This window comes from Benincasa hispida, chromosome 8 (genome assembly GCF_009727055.1).
Source record: "Benincasa hispida cultivar B227 chromosome 8, ASM972705v1, whole genome shotgun sequence".
NCBI lineage: Eukaryota > Viridiplantae > Streptophyta > Magnoliopsida > Cucurbitales > Cucurbitaceae > Benincasa > Benincasa hispida.
This window is the reverse complement of record NC_052356.1, coordinates 15,393,993-15,400,507: the sequence shown is the minus strand read 5'-3', so window position 1 is coordinate 15,400,507 and position 6,515 is coordinate 15,393,993.

The window sequence follows — 6,515 nt, the reverse complement described above, 5'->3', positions numbered from 1 at the left end:
GAGAGTTTCTCAAGTGTGTTCTTTAATTTTTTTCAAACATCTTGTAAAGGTTGCTCTTGATTCCGAAAAAAAGCGGTTATAACAGTTTGACCCTAATCCATGGAAAGGATTGAGTTTGCTTTTGAACTAGTAAAAAGAGCGGTGTAGCGGTTGGGCTCTGATCCATGGAAAGAATTGGTGAGATCCTTATTCAAAATCCCAAGAGGTATTTGGAAAAGTGGATGTAGGTCGAATTTGACCAAACCACTATACAAACTTTCGGTGTTAATTTCTCTATCCTTATACTATTTTAATTTTGAAATTCATGTGTTATTATAGTTTATTACATGAAATTAATTGCAATATTTGTTTTTGAAGTTAATTGCTCATATTTGTATTGATTGGTAATTCTTAAATTTCTACGTTGATTATCAACCTTGTTATTAGAATCAAATAGAGTGTTTTAAAAGTAGTATTATTGATTTCTTGATTATTTTGGATTGAATTTATTTGCATGAATTTATTGTTTAAATTACTTGTTAGCAAAAAGTTTGTTAATTTATTTAATTAGACCCACATTAAGAAAAAGTTTTAGTTAGTTTGATTAAACCCTATTCACTCCCTTCTAGGGTTGCCATACCAATCTTACAATTGTTATCATAGCACGTAAATCATTTTTCAAATATTATTTTGATATATAAAATATCTTATTAATATTTTAAAAAATAATTTGAAAAGCTTACTTGCTAGAGTTATGACAATTTTAAGTGGTGATTCTATTGATAGACCCTCCATTCTTTGATGGAAATAGAAATTATGATGTATGAAAAAATAAAATGAAAACATTTATGTTTGCTATGGGCTTCAATATTCTATATGTTTGTGAGCAAGATTTGGAAAATTTGGAATTGGATAGTGAGTTGCTTACGTTTAATGCCAAAGCTATGAATATCATATATTATGCATTAGATAGACAAATATGTGATAAAATTTTACATTTTGAATCATATGATATTTGAAATTTTCTTGATAATATGTATAGTGTAGAAGATTCTCCTTGTACTACTATTGTTTTATCTGATGTGAATGAGAATTATAATTCTAATAATCAAGAAAAGTTTCATGAAGTGAAAAACGAAAAAATGTGATAAGTCCTCTTTGTGCTTGATGACCCATTCGAAAAATGACTTCGGTGACGAGACCAATGAAGATGAGATAAATCACAAATCTCTATCTTATGATGAACTATATGATGCATTTGAAAGTATGCAATATAATTTAGAAAAAGTTAGCTCAAAATATCTAAAACTATCAAAGAAGTTTAAGGTATTGTCTAGTGAAAATAAATCTTTGATAGATGAAAATGATTGTTTGAGAAACAGAGCTACTAATGATGTTTGTTGTGTTGAAAAAAGTGCATCGAATAATAGAATTAAGTTTCTTGAAGTTGAGAATGAAGAAATTAGATCTTTATAATGTAAAATGAAAATTGATATGAATGATTTGGAAAATGAAAAAAAAAAAAAATAGATCTTGTTCTTTAGAGTTGAAAGATGAAATTGCTAGTTTGAAATGTATAATTTTTTATTTGGAAAATAGCAATAAATCTTTAGAAAAAGATAATTTGTCTCTTGTTGACAAATTAAAATTTTTGAATGTGATATTCATGAGAAGAATGATCTTTTGCATATGCTTAAAGAGAAAGAATTGCTTGCTAATAAAGAGCTTAAAATTACAAAAGAGTCCATAAAGAAATTGACTGTAGGTGCACAAAAATTGGATAAAATTATTGACTTGGATAAACCTTTGAATGATAAAAGGAGATTAGACCATATAAATGAAATTTATCATCTATTTCTAAGAGTATTACTTTTGTTAAGGGCACTTCCTCTATGTCTCAAAATGTTTTATCCTATGTGCCTAATTTGTTGAAGCTAATTTCGTGGGAAAGCATGAAAAAGTTATAGTACATATCCATGAAAAACCAAAACTTGTGCCAAGATAGTTTCATACTAAATCAATTTGTGCTCATAATGTAAAGATTATGCCTAAGCTTGAAACAGGTAGATCTTTGTTTGAAAAATCAATGTTTGTGCCTAGATATTGTATTGCCAAAACTAATTTTATGCATAGCGGTAAATATGTGCCTAATCATGAAAATGGTAGAAACATATATGTGAAATAAATAATTGTACCTACTTGTCATTTTTGTGGAGTTAAAAGTCATATTAGACCAAATTGTTTTAAATTAAATGTACTCCAACAAATAATTTCTTTGGGAAAAAGATTTTGTAAATTCAATTAGTTAAAAAGAAATTCTTGCCTAATGTTGGATATTACTCTTGTGGCAAAGTTGATCATAAAGTTGATACATTTTTTTTTTTTTTTTTTTTTTTTGCTAAAAACGAATCCTAATAAGGTTACAACTAATTTTAAATGGGTTCCAAAATCTTTACTTTTTAACAATGAAGGACCCAAGGAAGGGTATCAAAATCTTTTAGTTGAGTTCTCTTTGTAGGTGTGATTCAAGAAACAATTGTTGTTTGGATTTCAAATGAGAAATTATTTCAAATTGGAGCAACTCCTATGGCTTGCTTGAATCCAATAGAGGAAATTGTATATTTGGTAACTTTTATTTTTTTAATTATTGACATAATTATTCCTTTGGTATTTTTATGAAGATTATATCTCTTGAACGGTTTTAAATAATTAGATTTTGAGATCTTATGAAATATATAGATTATTGGTTTTAATGCCATAAGAAATGAATGTGTACTATTTGACAATTGTCATTATTGCTTAATTTGTGAATTTTTGATCAATTAAATGTTTGCTCTATCCTTGTGTTTTTCATGGAAAGTTTTGAACAAAAGGATATTGAGTTTGAAATATATGTTTATCCTTGTTGAGAAATTGATATTTGAGCATGTTGTTTGAAAAATTTGTTAAATTCCTTCTTACGGGGAGTAGTAATTGAATTGATTTACTTTTTTAATCCCTTTAGTGATTTACTCAAATTTGGTGTAATTCTTGTTTATGTTGTCACCATGCTTATATTGATTTGCTAATGTGACTTTGATATTATTTGGTATCATTATCTATTTTTCAACAATTGGTGTTTACTTCCTAATATTTGAAATTTTGGTATCTCAATTATCTTGAATTTTACTTGAATGATTTTATCTCCTTGATGTTTATTGATTTTTCTCACTAAAAGAAGATTGCTGATTTTAGGAGGATTTATGTATTTTATGTATGAATAGAATTTCATGTTTGATGTAATTGATTTTCCCATATTACTATATTGTTTTGTACCTCTCTTATGCATATTGCTTATCTCTTTGGAGGGAGTAATTGTCTTTGAAATAAAAATACGTCTTTGATAATATGTTTGATATTTCTACCCTCAAGTTGAATTATGTGCTAAATGTTTTTTGTCACTAATTATGGGGGAGTGCTCAATTGAGTTCAAAAGGGGGAGAAATTGATGAAATTGGTCTTAAATAGAATTAGCTTGAGTTTGGTTGATTATTTATGATGCTTCTTGAATTTACATTGTTGTTGCTTACTTTTAGAAGGACGTTGATAGGAAAAGAAATGCAGAATTATGTATTTAGGATTTTAGGATAAGCATTTATATCTTTATATTGTTTTTATTGTCTTTTTTTGATTGATTCTAAAAGGGGAAGATGTAATAAGAAAAATAAGCTTGTTATTAATGAAAAGTTCACTGTATTCAAGTTAATTAAAATTATGTATGTGTGTTGATTGTGATTCAAACTTATATTTTATGTCATACACTTTTTTGGATTTTATTTTTCTTGACTTGTTTGTCATCATAAAAAAGAGAGATTGTTGGCTTTTTGACCCTTAATCTCAAATTAATTAATTAATTCATTAATATTTTGATGGTAACAAATCTACTCTTATTTACTAATAGTTTTAGTGTTTTAAAGTATCAATTGAATGGAGCTTGGAATAAATATTCTAACGCAATTTGAATAACTTAAATTGGAGTTCAAATGAAAAAGATATAGCCGAAATAAGCCTAACAAAAAAATACCTAAAGTGATGACGTGGTGGCCAAATCATCAAAGTAAACTAATTGAAATGTATCACTTGGAGCAATGGAGGAGTAACATATGGTGGGCTTTTGTTTTTTGGATTGGTATTAAAAAGAAAATGAATTTAAAAGGAAAATGAATTTAATATTATTTCATGTTTGTGTCTAATGGTTAGTTTTGGACACATTGTGGGTTTTTACTTTTTGTTGGGTTTAGAAAAATGATTTAAAAAAACATAACTTTATATTATATTATGTTTGTGTCTAACGGCTAGTTGAGTTTAAATCTTCACCATTTAATTTTCTTTTACCAATATTTAATGACCCAAATTAAATTTGGTTTTCTCCTACCCCATATCTTTTTAAACTCTTCATCTTCCCCAAAACTAAAACAATAAATTTCATAAATTTCAATATTATCAAAAAAATTCAAAGCTTCCATTGTTGATCTTTTCAAACTCCAATTTTCTTCTTTTCATCTTATTCTTGAGAAAGAGTTATGTATTGTGAGGATTTGTTTATTGTGAGCTCAAAATTTATAAATCTATTCTTTTAGAAAGTTTCTCAAATGTGTTCTTTAATTCTTCCAAACATTTTGTAAGGGTTGCTCTTGATCTCAAAAAAGAGCGGTTGTAACGATTTGATCCTAATCCGTAGAAAGGATTGAATTTGCTTTTGAACTCGTAAAAAGAGTGGTGTAGCGGTTGACTCTAATTCGTGGAAAGAGTTGGTGAGATCCTTATTCAAAATTCCAAGAGATGCATGGAGAAGTGGATGTAGGTCGATTTTGACCGAGCAACTATAAAATTTTTTGGTATTAATTTCTCTATCCCTATATTAATTTAATTTGCATTTATTGTGTTATTATAGTTTATTACATGAAATTAATTGCAATATTTGTTCTTGAAGTTAATTGCTCATATTTGTATATTTTGATTGGTAATTCTTAAATTTTTACATTAATTATCAATCTTGTTATTAAAATCAAATAGGGTGTTTTAAAGTAGTATTATTAACTTCTTCATTATTTTAGGTTGAATTTATTTGCATGAATTATTGTTGAATTTATTTGCATGAATTATTGTTTAAATTACTTGTTAGCAAAATATATTTCAATTTATTTAATTGGGCCCACATGAGGAAAATGTTTTAATTAGTTTGATTAAACCCTATTCACCCCCTCTAGGATTGCCATACCGATCCTACTAATACTATGCTTATATAATCAACAACTTTACAACATACTTTAACAATCATCAGTCTTATAATAGTCAGAAGTGGTTGTCGAAGTTGATTATTGAACATGATTTTTTTCACTGGAGTTTGTAGTCAGAGGTGGTTGTTGGAGCCTGAAGTTGGTCGCATGAAGGTGCTATTAGAGTTGGTCGTCGGAGGTGGTTTTTAGAGCCTAGAGTTGGTTGCATGGTCATCAGAGTTGATTTTCTCTGGAGCTGGTAGTCAGAGCCTGAAGTTGATTGCATGAAGGTGGCATTGGAGTTGGATGTTAGAGTTTGTTGTCAGAGGTGGTTGTTGAAGCCTGGAGTTGGTTGTCGGAGTTTCTCACTAAAAGGTGGTCATCAAATTGATTGATCATGGAAGGTGATTTTCGTCGAAGTTTGTAGTCAAAGGTGGTTTTCGAAGCTTACAAAGATGATTATCGGAGTTGGTCACTGGAGTTTGTTGTTGGGGGTGGTTGCTGGAGCGTGAAATTAGTCGCGTGAAGGTGGTCATCAGTGTTGGGTCATCGGAGGTGGTTGTCAAATCCCGAAATTGGTTGTCATAGTTGGTCGCTGGAGTTGTCATTTGACGTGGTTGTTGGAGCTTGGAGTTGGTTTTCAAAGTTATCGTCGGAGTTGGTTATCGGGGCTTGGAATTGGTTCCTGGAGTGTGACAGTGATAGTCGTCGACAGTGGCCGATAGATAAAGATACTGAAAACATTGGAAGAAGGGAGAGTTAGGATGAGTTAGGATGAGTTTATAAAATATACCGACTCAGCTCCACCAAAATTTAAAATTGGTTGGTCAAACATTGAGTTGGTGTATTATATCAACTCACCTCTATTGGGATGTATGCTCTAAAGCCTCATAGTTAATAAGTTATTTGAAATAATGGTTGATTATTTTACATATGCAATTATCCATTAAAGAAAGATCCAAAGTTATTTTATGTAACTTAAACAGTATGTGGTAGACTTACAGGTAGATTATATTCAAGTAATAACCTAAATGGTCTATAGTATATGGATAAGATTGGATGCCTTATCTTAGTGACACTATAGATACGACCCACTTTGTAAATGTTACAAGAGTTGGAAGCGTTACAAATGATTTGATCCAAATCATTCATGTGGATACATGCAAGTGGAGGTATCCTATACAAAGAGTTTGTATAAGACCATACCACAAAATGATTAATCTTTCTTTATAACACCATCGACTAAATAGATTAACATTTCATAGGATGATCATACGT